This window comes from Ambystoma mexicanum, chromosome 1q, assembly GCF_040938575.1.
Source record: "Ambystoma mexicanum isolate Mex_15411 chromosome 1q, UKY_AmexF1_1, whole genome shotgun sequence".
NCBI lineage: Eukaryota > Metazoa > Chordata > Amphibia > Caudata > Ambystomatidae > Ambystoma > Ambystoma mexicanum.
The window spans coordinates 546597972-546614333 of NC_090922.1; positions in this window are offsets into that span (position 1 = coordinate 546597972).

Here is a 16362-nt window from a genome sequence, read left to right on the forward strand (position 1 = left end):
CCAATTCTGCTGCAGTGTCTACCACTCCTGTTCCCTCTCAGGCCATCTGCACAGCCTTGGCCTCTCATTTCACTACTGAAACTCAGGACATCCTGTCCACCGTCTCTTCCTCTACCTCCTCTTCCTCCTCCTCAAGCACTGCTGTCCCATCAGAGGCCGTCTCTCCTCCTCCTTTTTCTTCCTTTCCCCTGTTCACCCCTGACGTTGTTTCTAGACAAGTTCGATCTATGAATGTCTCATCAAAGCAGGCTCTCTCCTGCTTATCCAGAACCATCAATGACCACATCGACATCCTTGCTCCAGCCTTGGCCAATTTCTGCAATCACTCCTTTTCCACTGGAAATTTCCACACCCCCCTTAAGCACTCTCTTATGCACCATCTTCTGAAGAATCCCTCAGCTGATCCTTCCTCTCAAGCTAACTATCGCCCAATATCCATCAATCCTTTCCTCTGCAAACTCTTGGAAAAGCTGGCCATCTCCCAGCTTAATCTACAAACTGAATCTGTTGGTTTCCGCCATGACTACCAGTCTACCTTTAGAGCTGCCATAAACACAGAAACCTCTATCCTGAACACCAGTGAAGACTTGCTCTCGAATCTTGACTCTAATCTCCCTTCTATCCTTTTCTCCTCAATCTATCCTCTGCTTTTGACACGGTCAACAATGACATCCTGCTCAATCGCCTCTGTGACAACCTTGTTATTACTGATCAGGTTCTGGCCTGGCTGAGCTCCTTTCTCACCAACTGACCCTCTCAGGTCCAACTGGGGTCTTTCCTCTCTTCTATCTCTCTCTCTCTCTATTTGTGTGGTGTTCCCCAGAAGTCAAACCTCTCTCCCTGGCTCTTCAACCACTACCTGGCACCTCCTGCCCACCACATCACTACTTTCTGCTCCAATTTTTAATGTTACACGGATGACACTCAGCTTTCTTTCAGGCTCCCCTCAGCCACCCCGGCTTCTTCTCTCACACCAGACTGCAATTCAGGAATGGTGTGCCGCCAATGATCTCTGCCTTAATGCCAGTAAGACTGAGATCCTCCTCATTGGGATACCTGCTCCTTCCTTGCCTCTTTCTCTCTGGCCGCCCACTCTGGGCTCTCTTCCTGCTCCTTTTGGTGAGGCTATGAACTTTGGTGTCATCTTTGACTCCACCCTATCCTTCTCTCCTCACATCTCTGATTTCTCTAAGAAGTCAAACTATCAGCTGCACCTCCCCAGAGGTAGTCTTCCTTTTCTCACTTTCCTGCAGATGCTCAGTGTCTCCAAAATTCTGGTCCTTTCTAGGCTGGACTATTGCAACAGCCTCTTTCTGAATCTTCCTGCCTCTACTATTTGACCTTTAAAACTCATCCAGAACAGGACTGCAATACTTGTCCTTGCCCTCAATCCCAGAGATCGTATCTCTCCAGCTTTGAAATATCTTCACTGGCTCCCTGCGGTGGCAAGGATCAAGTTCAAGACCCTCTGCATCTTCCACAAGGCTTTCTGGAACCTGGCACCACTCTGCCTCCAAACTTTCTCTTCCAAAACATCTTCTTTCCCGAGTCCTCTGCTCATCCACCTCCAACTCTCTGAGGGTCAGACGCTTCTCCAAGCAGAGAGTTGGGGGCAGATCCATCTTCTCAACTGGGGCCTCCCTCTGGAACAGAATCCCTGCCCCTCTCAAACTTGAGCAGAACCACCTCTGTGTCCGGAAGCAACTCAAGACCTTCCTTTTCGCTTCCGCTTTCTCTCTTCCTCTCCCCTGCTGATGGACCTGACTGCTCCGCACACTGGTCACCTGGTCACCCTCTGAACTCAGGCCCAGGCTCCTGCATGTCCAGTTGCAGTCGCACTACCTCCGGGCTCCCCAGGACTTGAGCATCTGTATCTGCAACCCTAAAGTCCTTCTGTCTGCACTTATGAGCCACCCGCTGGCTGTACTTTTGAGTTAACTTCACTCGCCCCCGACACTTCTCCCCTTCCATCTTCCCCACACTTGCGCAATCTGAATGACACAACGCCTAGTAAGATTGTTATTTTCTCCTCCCTTTGTTTCCCCCTCCTTGTCTTGTCACGCCTAAAAACACTTGTGTACGGGTGTGTTATAAATGCCACATTATTTCATATCATATGAATAGAATTTACTCATGTGGTACAAATTGTACTGTTTTTATCCATGTTTGAATACATTTCATTTTTCATAATACATTACTCAGAGTTGCAGTCTAGAGTTAGTTGTCCTTCACAGAACATAGTTTTGGTCGAGTTACAAGACTTTTTTGAAACCAAGTATCTATAGTTATGTTCTGGTTGCCATTCTTTTGGTTTACATTTTTTGAGCAAGCATCATTGTTGTGAGGCATGGAGTGGCCACTGGAGCCGGCACCATCAGCGATGGGGGCCAGCCCCTTGCTTGGTTGCCGGGATAACCCGAACTTCAAGGGTTGCAGGGAGGTCCCTGCTAGGCAATGCTGACACAGGCTGGGGTGCCAGGGCACCATGGATGCCATGAGTATCCAGATGGTAGAGTGGCCTGGGCAGTCTGAGTGCACCATGGTGGCCTGAGGGTCCCAGGTTAGCAGGACCTCCAGGACCGTGATCACACAGTGTGAGTCTGCGGGCCAGGGCTGCAAGACCCTGGTCACACGGAGAGTCCTACATGCCCATGAATGAGAGATGGGCACAGGAGTACCATTGTTGGATTCTGCAGCCGTTCTGAGGTAGGTGCATGCATGAGATCCTTTCATTGGCATGGTGTCATGATGTAGTCATGGCACCTCTTAAAAGGGCCCTACACTTATGGAGGGCCACACAACACTCCTCCTTTTTCATAACAAACAAAAACAAGCATCACTGAATGTTAACTGATTCCCCCATTACAAAATGACAATACTTAGACCACTTTGGAATTGTAAAAAAACAATGACCACAAACATTGGGACTCACATAGTTGCAAACATATACTATATCAAGCACACTGTAAATATTCAGCGGGTGGCAGTCAGGGTTGGTGGACTGCTGATGGCCCGTTGCCATATCTACCACATTCTACATGCGTTATTGCACACGGGAGATACGGAACTTCAACCACTGAATGATACCGTTGTCAGCTACTAGCACCATACATAGCATGCTGACAAACTGCTGGAGCACAGCTTTGCATCCATTTTAACGGAGACCACTATAAGGATATAAGTTACATGGAGGCTCACAGCATCTAAATCCATGTTTACTGAGTCCTCTTTAAGCATATTCGGGGCTGCAGGAAACCAGTTCAAACTTGCACTAGTATCAATTCAGGACAGTCGATATCACAGTTCAGTAGGCGGCAAAGCCACACCCAGGGCACGGGGCCCCACATATCGGGTTAGGCCCTTGATGTTGGGGCTAGCAAAGCCAAACCCGGGGCACTGGGGGCAACATAGGCTCAATCCCTTGACAGCATGTTATTCACCCCCTCTTTTTGGCCGCACAAGCACCCTCGCCATGCCTTTCAGCGGGTGTGGGGCAGAGAGACACTGGTGGCATGGTGTCTGGGCCACACTCCCTCAGGCAGGAATCATATGTCTTCCCACGGCAGCAGGAGGCCACCATCAGTCTCTCGCCCACCCAGGCAGAGGGTCTTGGGGTCATCTTCGTGACCTGGCTGCGGGAGCACACTCTCGGGGTGGGAGCTGCAGTCAGGTGAATGACCTGACAGGCGGAGGGGCTTCCCACTTGTCATCAGGGCAGTTGCACTTCGTGGTCTTCTGAAGGCATGAGGAGGCCGTCCTCAGTCACTCCCTCCCCCAGGCAGGGGATGTTGACATGATGAGGCAGCAGTCCTGGCCGGGCCTATCTTCCACTTCCACAGTAGGAATCAATCAGTGCTGCTGGTGGGGTATTTGTTGGTGCAACACAGTCCTTTATCTCCCACTGCTGTTCTACTTGCTCCAGGTAATGGCACACGACATTCTCTTGCTCTCACCCAAGCAGGAGTTGTTGGTATAACACTGCTAGTGACAAAGGGTGCACATGCACTCACACTGAGCTGCAACCCTGATGTGCTTTTGCATTTAGCATGTGCCAGTTCAGTTATTCCTTTTCTATTTCACACTGCACCTGTGGCAGAGCACACACTCCCTTCTTTTCCCCACGTTTTGCCCTTCTTTTATTTTCCTTCCACTCGTTGCTGTTGGGCCAGGATCTGCGGATAGTCATATGCATACTATTTGTTGTAAGTGGGAAAAGGGACAGAGCCCCTTTAAGAGGGGAGCCCAGGACTATGGGAGTGAGCGGGAAGCGGGAGGAAAGGGAGGGGCAAAGGAAGAGGCAGATCAGTAAGAGTATGGAGGAATAAAGAGGAGGTTATAGCGCACAATGGCTCCTGCGTGGTCTTTTGGTGTGCGTGGAGCGGCCCCATGAGAGGGGGGCTAACAACTGGCGACGAAGGGAAACGTCCCGCGCCGTGGAGGAAATAGTGAAGGGCCCGAGTGCCCAGCAGTAACGGGGGCCCGTGTGCCCGGCAGCGACGAGGGCCGTGTGCCCTGCAGTGAAGGGCCCGTGCGCCCAGCAACAATGGAGGGCCGTGTGCCCAGCAGCGACGGGGGCCCGTGTGCCCAGCAGCGACAGGGGCCCATGTGCCCAGCAGCGACGGGGGCCTGTGCGCCCAGCAGTAATGGGGGCCCGTGTGCCCAGTGGCAACGGGGCCTGTTTGCCCGGCAGTAGGAGGTGGGCCTGTGAGCCCTGCAGCGGGCCTGCGCGCCCAGAGTAACGGGCCTGTGTGCCCTCGTGGTGGACCCGTGTGTCCTGCAGTGGGCCCGTGCGCCCAGGAACAGAGGTGGGCCAGAGCGCCCTGCAATTATAAGGGGGCCTGAGTGCCCGCAGTGGGCCTGCGTGCCCAGCACCATCGGGCCTGCGAGCCCGCGCGAGCGGCAGAGTCCGTGCACCCAAAGGGTGGTAGGGCCTGCGCGCCCAGCAGCTGAGGAGGTGGAGGCCGGTGTGCCCAGCAGCACCTGGGGCCCGTGTGCCCGCCATGAACAGGGGCCCGTGTGCCCAGCAGCAGAGGGGATGGTGGACCCGTGCACCCGCAGCAGATGAAGCTCCGGAGGAGGGTCCGTGAGCCCAGCAGAGGGAAGACGTCGCGGGAGCCCACCCCGACAGCAGAGAGGACCGCCGGACGCAGCCCAGCAAAGAGAAGACGTCGCGGGAGCCCACCCCGACAGCAGAGAGGACCGCAGGACGCAGCCCAGCAGAGGGAAGACGTCGCGGGAGCCCACCCCGACAGCAGAGAGGACCGCCGGACGCAGCCCAGCAAAGGGAAGACGTTGCGGGAGCCCACCCCGACAGCAGAGAGGACCGCAGGACGCAGCCCAGCAGAGGGAAGACGTCGCGGGAGCCCACCCTGACAGCAGAGAGGACCGCCGACCGAAGACCAGCTGAAGGAGGAGCCGCCAAGGGTAGTCCAGCAGAGCCGTCGGAACGAATCCAACGGCAGGGGGAGGCCAACGCACAAGGGGACCCCCAGCAGGAAGAGGAGCCGCCACCAAGACTACGGAGCCGCCGAACAGCGAGGAGAAGACCACGCCTGCACCAACCGTGATAGCGCAGCGGGCTCAGCTGTTTGCCCGCTTCATCCATCGGCGGCAACAAGAGGAGGAGAATAAAAGGACCGCGGCAACTGTAACCCCAACAAGTAAGGTGTTCTGTCGGGGGTCGGGAAAAAAGGGGGAAAAGCAACCTCGCGTCTCCCGCACGTGACACATAAAATAATACGGAGAACTACCATACAGAAAAGGAATCCCCGTGTTTCCCCACGTGACACCCAAGGGGATAATAAGCTAAGAACGCTACGGCAGAAAGGAATCCCTGTGTCTCCCCGTGTGACATTAAAGCAATTGTGCGACAGAGACCGCCACAGCAGAGAGAGGAACCCTGTGTCTCCCATGAGTGACACCCCTACAGACAACAGAGACAAACCAAAACAATAAAAGGGACTCCCAAAGCCAAAGAAGGAGGGAAACCCTGTGTCTCCCCAAATGACATTCAAAAATAAAGGAGTTTGCAACGCTACGAGGGAGAAAGAAACCCTGTGCCCCCCCCACACACAACATTTAATGAGACCATACAGCTAAACCAGCCAAACCACAACAAAAGAAAGAAAGCCTGTGCCTCCCACGTGAGACCCAATCAGGAAGACATAACACCAAGAGTTAACTGACCAACGCCCACGTGCCACCGGACTAACGAAAGCAGACCAAGCGACACCATCATGTCGGCCCCGGATGCAGCGGACACCAATGCCCAACCACCAGTACCAGGAACACCCTCCTCTCACGCAAGCCTAATGAGGAGACCCGCCCCTTTCACATTAAACCCACGTCACGACCAGGGCCAACGATGGGAAGAGTGGATGGAAGAATTTGAGGACTTTTTAGGTGCAATTGGGAACAAAGACCCGCCAAACAAAATTAGCATATTTAGGAACCTGGTAGGAAAAGAGGTAAAGGACATCATCAAGACAATCCAAGCTACAGACAAAACCACGTACCCACGTCTCCTAGGTGCACTAAACGACAAACTCATAACAGGATCCAACAAAGACTACGAACGCCTTGCATTCAACCAACACAGGCAGCGTCCACACGAATCGATTGGGGAGTTCGTCATACGTCTCCAGCAAAAGATAGGAGACTGCGACTTCACCAACTTCAATGACGAAGAAGCCATAAGATTAAGGATCATAGAAGGGTGCACCTCGTCAACATTCAGAAAACACCTTCTCATAAAGCCCCTACCCCTAGCGAAAATACTAAATCTGGCAAAAACCTACGAGAGAGTTGACGCACAGGCAACCACCATTGAGAGGCAAGTTGAACGCAACGCCATCGCGGCCCTCACGGAAAGGCAACCGCAACAGTCCAAGGCCACTCAACCCTGGAGACAGCATAAACTCAGAAGACACCGGCAACAAAACCCAAGCAAAGAGCAATTCCACAGGCGGGGCTGGAAACACACACACGGACAACCATATTCAGCCTTGGGACGAACATGCTGGCGCTGTGGCCAGGAAGGTCACCTTCAAGCAAAATTCGGAACACAAGCACCCACAAGTGCTGCATATCGACCGATACCACCTGCCCAGGAAAGATACCCGAACTTACCGATGGCACTGTCAGAGACCGGGAAAAACACAGAGACCGTGAACACCAGCCCTTCTAGACATCACGGGCATGCACACCCCCTCCACCCTCGGTTGACCCACCCAAAAGAGGACGGACCAGCACTTGACACACGAACCTCACCCGTCCTGCGAGAGAACTATGAGTCTCACAACCACCCAGAACCCTTCAAGATATCATACGGGGGAGGGAATGCGGAAGCCGCAGGAAACGTTGGTACAAGGCAACTGTACCAGACACGGGCGGAAGAACAACCTCTAGACAAACTCCAGGACCATGCCGGCCAATGGAGGACCGCACAGACACTGCAGCCAAAAGGTCCGTCACGACGCGACCCAACCCAAGGAGGCCACAGAGTGTCTAACGCCATCCGCATGATACCGAGTCCCGCCATAGGGCACACCCGTCTCAGCCACCGGACAGCACTACAGCAGGCACTCATCAGCATTCACTATAGGTCATTCGGAGCAACCCACAAGAAGGACCACGTGCCGGAGCAAGATGCGGGAGAAGAAAACAAAACCAGAGGGCAGACAAACCGCGCAGACCCCATCCTAGCGACAAGGGACAGAGAGCAGGTGACAACTATGACAGAGAACTACGGCAAAATGACGCCAAAGGACTCCCTCCTCCACGAGCTATACTTTGAAGAGCAGGAACCAATAAAAGGAGAAGCGATCGAGAGGAAAGAAAAGGAGAGAGCAAAGACTTATGAAGCACCGCAACGAGAGAGCGTGGAAGAGACCCACGAGCAACCAGGCAGGCCCCACCGAGGCACAAAGAGACCACAACGTCTCATCGAGCAAATGTGACCCCGGAAGTCTCATGTTAAGCAAGGGGGAGGTGTTGTAAGTGGGAAAAGGGACAGAGCCCCTTTAAGAGGGGAGCCCAGGACTATGGGAGTGAGCGGGAAGCGGGAGGAAAGGGAGGGGCAAAGGAAGAGGCAGATCAGTAAGAGTATGGAGGAATAAAGAGGAGGTTATAGCGCACAATGGCTCCTGCGTGGTCTTTTGGTGTGCGTGGAGCGGCCCCATGAGAGGGGGGCTAACACTATTGTTCTTGCTCCGACGTGGAGCGCTTCATTATTCACTGGGGCCAGGGACCTTCAGGGGGCCATACACATTGTATTTACATTGTACCATCATGGAGCCCTTCATTGTTATCACCGCCAGAGTCCTGGGATTTGCAAGAGCAGCGTGGACAGCCTCTTTTCATTTTGTTGTAGCTCCAACACCGAGCTCTTTAGATGTCACTTCCGGTAGGACCGGCATTTTACTTTCTCATGGAACTTACAGCTGCTGGCCCGGGCACCCTTTGAGGGCACCTAACGGCCTGGCCAGTGCCGGCAATCGCTGTCCTTGGTGTGGGTTCGCGTTTGTATATTGAGCCTGGGTGGCCACGCACCTTCTTTCTGTAGGACACCACCTACCATGAGACATTTCCTTTTTCAGCACAAGGTGGCCCGGGATCATACTGGAGAATCCGCGGCACGGCAGATAAAATGTCAACACTGTCGTTAACATGGGACCAGGCTGGGCACTCACAACCTAAGATGCCGGGTGAGGAGACCTAACCCATAGGCAGCAGCAGAGTCTCAAGCTCCACAGGGCTGGGGTACGACATCATTTCATCGCCGGATGTTTTTTCGCAGGGTTTTTTACCGCCGAATTTTTTTTTTTAAATCATTGAATTTTTTGGAGGGGTTTAAAAAAATTATATAAATTGGGTTTCAGTGCACGGGGATAAAAAAAGAATTCAAGGGGATGGGGGTTTGAAAAATAAAACATTCGATGAGTTTTTTTTTAAAAATCCGCGGTAAAAAAACCGCGAAAAAACCTCCCAGGATGAAATGACATGGAACCCAGGGCAGGCTCCTGCAACAGGAAAGTGGGGACAGCACTTCCTCTTTATTTTGGTTTTGGATCACCGATCGTGGATACAACCACTTTCTCCCTCTGATGGGAGCAAACAAATGACGTGACGACAGATATCGCAGGGGATGAGAGCTTACTTCCTTCTTGACTGAGGGCAGTGGCCAGGGAGAAGTTGCTGCAGGGTGCTGGGGTCCTTGTTCTCTTTTCCGGCGGTAGGTGCCGCTTCATCTCGCTTTCTCCTGCTCCGATTCTGGAGCACAAATGCAGCACAGCTGGAGGACTGTGATCGCACAGGCGGGAGCTGCTCAACAGTTCCAAACTCCGATAACAGAGCCTTTTATTTTCACTGCATATGCGGCCTAGGCTTGACGCAGGGGCAAGGCGGGTCCTCAGAGCGCAGGGCCCCTGAAGTATCTTTACTGCGGCATAAAGCATTGGGCTCCCCCCTAGACAGGAGGGGACCATGCAGCGGACACGGCCGTGCCAAGCTTCCTTATCCCCCCAGGTGGGAGTTGACCCAATATAATGCATGCTGCTGCTGGTCCACTGCACCATCTTCACAGGGCTCAGACCCCTCGTTGCCATTGTTGCGGGGCATGGCGTGGCCACTGAAGCCGGCACAATCAGTGTTGGGGGCCAGCACCTTGGTTGTTTCCCAGGATTCCCCCGACTTACAGGGTTGCAGGGAGAACCCTGCTAGGCTGTGCTGACACAGGCCTGGGGTGCCGGGGCACTGTGGTTCCCGGGAGCTTCCAGATAGTAGAGTGGCCTGGGTGGACAAAGGGCACCATGCTGGCCTGAGGGACCCAGGTCAGCAGGATCTGCAAGTCCGTGCTCACCCGGTGTGGGCCTGCAGGGCAGGGCCACAGGACCGTGGTCAAACAGTGAGTCCTGCATGCCCATGAATGAGAGATGGACACAGGAGTTCCATTGTTGGAGTCTGCAGCTATTCTGAGGCACGTGCGTGCAGGAGCTCCTTTTATTAGCATAGTGTCATGGCATAGTACGACACCTCTTAAAAGGGCACTACACATATAGGAGGGCCACACAACAATTATTAAAAATATTTTGAGAAACAAATTCTTGTCCCCATGCTCTTGACCCTCTTTGAGGATATGTGCTTTCAGGGAAAGACCTGTGAGGGCACTGAGGCAACCGCAGAAGGTATAGAGCCAAACATACTTCATTTCTTAATCATGTTCAAAGTTGTATGTCTATTCACTACAATTCTAATATGCAAGCTGACATTTCTCCTTTTTAGCCTGCTGACTGACAGTTTCACAGAAGGTCTGCCCAAACTGCCAACATGGGCTATCAATTCGTGAACAAATGTTCTTCTCAGAGTCTTTTGCTCCTACACTGAAGCAGAAAAGGAGGTAACGAATTTGCTGAACTAAATGACTTAGTCCTCAAGTTATCCCCCTTGAAGTCACTTGCATTCCAGCATAGGAACATAATTTCATCTCTCACTGTCACTTATCCTTAGAATTCCTGCTTCTACCTTACACAGAACTTAATTTCTAGATCTGATAAAAGGAAACAGCTAGCCATGTTCCTCGTCAATCTCCTTAGTCTTTCTTGCATTTTTCACCCATCCCCTACTCTACAAACATTCTCCCTCCCACTGAACACCACACTCCCCCTGTCTGCCCCTCCCCAGGGAATCCATACCTTTTTCCTGTCTGGATAGGCCTCCGATATCACCTCTTTACTTTCCCTACCTCCACTCAACAACCAAATTCTCAATCTCATACGCAAATCTCTAGGGAGTTTTTTGTTTAATTGGAACATACCTGGCAACGTGAAGCATTTACCACAGCAAACAACATCATCTATTGGGGTAGGTATATCGATGATGTCCTCATAATCTGGAACGGAGATAACAACACCCTCAACAAATACTTTGACTACCTGAACAACAAACAATATAATTTGAATTTCACTATCAACCACAGTACAAACTCAATACACTTTTTGGACCTCAAACTATATGTCAAGAATGGAAAAATATATACAAAACTATATGTCAAACCCACAGCTGGCAACATCATCCTTAATGCTGACAGCAATCATCCAAAACATATAATAAGAAACATCCCATATGGTGAAATGTTAAGAATCAAACGTAATTGTACAGAATCGGAAGAATATGAAAGCAATATACAAGTATCTATACAAAAATGTCTAGTTTGAGGATACAATGCTGGACACCTACACAAAACCTACACAAAAACAGCAAAGATATCAAGAGAGGAGCTCATCATGAACAAAGCAAGCACCACTGAACGTTTCAACAAAATCAGATTCATTATAAAATACTCATCTGATACTAAACAAATCAAAAATATTATCAATAAAAACTGGCACATTCTCAAAATGGATGCAGATATATCAGGCTATCTGGACGATCAAGTCGACATCACCTTTAAAAAATCTAAAAGTCTGCAAGACATTCTCAGCCACTCACACTTTTCTACTAAACCTTGTGATAAAGGATTATCACAAACATGAAATCCAAACGGAATTAAAGGGAATTACAAGTGTGGCCAATGCATTAGCTGTCCATATAGTGCTAATGGTAAAATGGAAATCCTGCTACCAAATGGTAAACTGCATAAAATCCGAGATTTTATCAATTGCAATACAAAAAATGTGGTGTATGCCATCCAATGTATTTGCAACAAAATACACGTAGGTAGTACCACCAGAAAACTGTAGACAAGAATTCAAGAGCACATCAGAACAATCACTAAAGAAGATGTAAGGCATCCCCTAGGGTACCATCACCTAACAGAGCATCAAGGAACAACTAAAAACAATATCAGATAATTTGGAATTGAAAAAATTACCCTCCCACCCAGAGGAGGAAACATTGTAAAAATATTGAGAAAAAGAGAAGCATTTTGGATATGTATCCTTGACTCTTGTTATAGTGGACTAAACATTGAAACAGAGATGATTAATCTGCTATAAATAGGACTTTCTTCCTGAGAAAGGCAATACCTTTACTGTGCAGTAATTTATGAGACACTAAATGTACAACTCTTGGAATACATGCCATAGCTTAACCTGTGAAAGGAAAAATAATGAAGAACTTAGAACTCAGGACCATAAGTCACATGATTCCACATAGGTTTTATGGCCACCAGATTCTCAAACTTTAAATTACAAAAAGTGATCAGGATTAGTAATGTAAAATAGGGAAAGGACTTTTTGATCACCAAAAATGATCTAGCATTTAAATATCCTTCAAAATGTAAATGAGTCAAATTACGGCAGAAGCAATTGAATGTAAAAAAGAAATCAACCCTTACCAAGATGGCGGCTCAGCGATCACGTGACTAAAATACAAGCGTGATCGTGAGAATACTGTTCTAAAATAAGATATAGAACAAAGCAACAAAACAAAAATAGACCTCTGTAATCAACAACAAAAAAGAGTGAGAAAATCAGAATATTCTATTAAAAGGGAAAAACGAATCATAGGCAGCGAACCAACATAGATAGAATAAACCCACTCTAAGATGGGAGCCTCGCGGTTACGTGACAATGATTAACATGTGACCGTGATCACTTTCCATTCAGAGAAAGAATCAAGCAGTAATGGAGCAAATGTTGGTTATCACGCCACAACTCGCAAGCGCCTAAATGCACACTGGGAGTCTTTACACTTAAGGTGAGCGAAAATAGATAATTTTAAACTACGTAATCAAACTAAATTTAGGATACCTGATCTTAAAGTAATTTAGGAAGCATAAACAATAATCCTAACCACAATGTTGCCTTCCCATAGGCAGATAGTGGCAACAGACGAACTGCTACAAATCCAAAGCATCAGAGACAGGAAACCAAACGTTTAACATGATTGACTCCGTTCTTGGAACCATTAAGTCACAAATAAGAGTTCCAATATAAAAGTGAGTACTAAGCTTATTACTTTGTGCAAGTCCCTGGTCCTTCTCAAATCTCTTCCCCAAAGAAACAGGTGACTTGAGAAAATGAACAATAATGTGTGCTTTTTGAACCAATGTGTTTTGTAAGCTAGACAGGAACAAGACAAATAATATCTTCTCAATGTGGGATGTTCCCTCCTGAAGATCTGTCAATAGAATCATGACAGTGTAACACATGTAGCGGGCTGCTAGAACGCTGTTACTTTTGAGAAATGTTCAAAAAAACAATTCTTAGAGCAAGATCTGACAATAAAAGACATCTGCCAACTTACAAAAGGAGTCTTGTTTACCTGTCAAGCGGAAATTAGACATCTTATCGTTGCAAGAAAGCGTAAACTCATTAACACTTACTGAGCACACTAAGAAGGGTTCCTTTGCCTTGCATCTTCAAACTCTTAACCTATGCGCCCCTATTTCGTAGCCAGAGAGGATAGTAATAATGGAACCCATTCAGTCAATAGCTACAAGGATTTAAGGCTTCAGTAGAACACTTATTAGGTGACCCTCTTCAAAAGCATATGGTTAAAGGTCACTAGGTAGTCGTTATTTGTAGAGGCAGGGATCTACCTCTCTTTTTCTAAAAACGGACAAACCGAAAGATGATTTTGGGTTATACTGGTGGTACCCAGTCATTTTACCGAAAATAAATAGGAGTGGTTAGTTTAACTGAAAGCCAAAATACTGAATAAATATCAAACATTTAATTTTAACATTTTTTATATATGGTAGTGGGGGTAAGGGGTTAACATGGGTGGGGATGGTGTTGGGGTGGTGTTAAAAGGATAGAAAAAGGACAGAAAAACGTGTGGCTTTTGTATGGACCCACATTTTTTTTTTAAATCAATATTTTTTTAGGTATTTTGACCCCTCTGAAATTCACCACTCTGATTTTTCCTTTGGTAAAATCACACATAACCATACTGGCCCATGTAGCCTGTTAACTTTGATGAGAACATGTTTGTGGTGACTTATCAAAAAGAAGGCAGTGGAAGATAAGGCAGGTAGTTAATTCCAACCAACTGGGCTTCATACCCCATGATGACATTAAAAATGTTTGAATTTCCTTAATATCTGCTATTGATATTATTCAGGTAAAGGTTGATGCAGAGAAGCCATTTGAGTCTCATGAAAAGGTTTTTGGTTTGTGATGAGGCAAATGTGCTTGCGCGAATAATATATGGGGCAGTGGAAGCTTTGAATGCAGATATGAAGGGCAGAATAGTTGTCTTTGTAACACTTTTAGAGAACATAGTATTGGAAAAGGGCATCTGGCAAGTTGCCATTACTATTTAATTTGGTTTTGCTTTGAGGCAGGCATTTGATACATAACTTTTCTCATTAAGGGACATGAATTTGAACGTGAAATGTAATGGTGACCATGTGATTATCTATTCAGGTGGTACCGGTAGCGTTCACAAAATCTTATCGCGTTAAAGGTACAGGATTGGAGTACTGTCCGAATACAGAATTATTGAGGGCATTCTTAGGCTAATGAAGATCACAATGTTCCAACAGAAAAGTATGTTGTGGTCTATACTACTAGTAAGATCGAGGATGTGTTGGATTGTAATTCTAGTACGATCCTTCAAGTCCATATTGTATTACTGGACCGATGGATCAGTCTAACAATAAACATGATATGTCTGGTCCATATTGGGAAAATGTGAATACTTCCTGTTAGTCTACCTTTTAACTGTGTTTAACAGTTTGTCAAGAAATGACTGTTTCAGGAGTTAGCTACAAGTCTAATTTCCTGTATTTCGACAGGAAAAAAAAACAGAATATCAGTCTCTAATTTCTGCCTACACTTAAGCTGGAGAGGTTTGTGGTTTCTGGAACTGCACAAATACTTCTGAACATCTCAGGTACTGGTAATGAGGAAAATGAAGGTGGAATTGAACCCCATATTGGCTTTGGGGTCATATTTAATACTTCAATATAGCCATCAACACAAGGGTTTATTGTGGTCTTTCGGCATTCACAATATTTTAAGACAGTCTCCCTCCAGATGTTGAGTTATGTGATGACTCTGGTGGAGTCATCCTCTTTCCCCGGTGGTGAAATCGTCCCATGTGGCCAGAGAAAGGCAGTTGTACCTGATCCTGACCCTGGGGACAGTTATATGAGGGAGGAGCACATGGAAAGAGACAACTAACGGGGAGATTTGGTGACTTACCTGGAGAAGACGTGGTATTCCCCCTTTCGCATGAAGGTCACCCAACACCCAAGACCTCAATGGCCTGTAATCAGTTAATGGTCCAACCTCATAGAGAAAGTCAAGAAACCTCATCTCTAAGCTTATTTAGTCAGAACTCCACCTTTGACCCAAACACCACCAACCCACATATGACACCCTTTTGTTCTAGTATACCTTTATGTAAAATCCCTAAGAAAAATCACTTAAGAATCAACACTTACGTACCATCTTTTTGGAATGTACACTTAAGACTTAACACATATACAACACATTTTTTTCTAATATGCCCTTTTGTGAAATCCGATGGAAAACCCTAAAGAGAGTCAAGAATCCAATGTCATCCATGGACTCCAGCTCCCATAATCACTCAGGTACTGAGAAGAGGAAGAGGAGTAAGACGTGTATGCATAGTTTATGCAGAGTAACAGGAGCTCAAAGTACCATCTACATACTACTTGTTTTACCACAGCAGCCCAGCAGGAGGCTTTATAGTGGCAGCCCTGAAGGAAATCCCTCACCTCTGCTGCCGAAGCAGCTACGTGAGTCGCCACCTAAATGCCGGGATCGCCCTGAGAGTGAGGCTGGTAATGCCCCCTCAGCGGTAGTAAAAAGCAGACTGTTCCGCAGGAGCACAATTCAGCAGTGTCAGCTTCAGTAGCCCAGTAAATAGGAGTACGGTAAGTGAACAAAGTACAAATACACAGGACTACCAGCAATAGAATTTTAAAATTATCAGGATTAAAAAGTTAACAGACCGCACAGCAGCCCAGCAGGAGGTTTTATAGTGGCAGCCCCAAAGGAAATGCCTCAACTCTGCTGCCCCAGTACTAGTAATCAGGGCACACAAAAAGGTGACAGTATAGAAATAGAGGCCTGATACATCAAAGCCAGACCGCTGATCATTAACCACCAATCTGGGATAATTTTAAAATTATCAGGATTAAAAAGTTAACAGACCGCACAGCAGCCCAGCAGGAGGATTTATAGTGGCAGCCCCAAAGGAAATGCCTCAACTCTGCTGCCCCAGTACTAGTAATCAGGGCACACAAAAAGGTGACAGTATAGAAATAGAGGCCTGATACATCAAAGCCAGACCGCTGATCATTAACCACCAATCTGGGCAAGGTACGATATAAAAACTGTGCTGGAGGAATCTTTTATGTTTTTTTCTGAGCCATCAGTCCCTTCTATG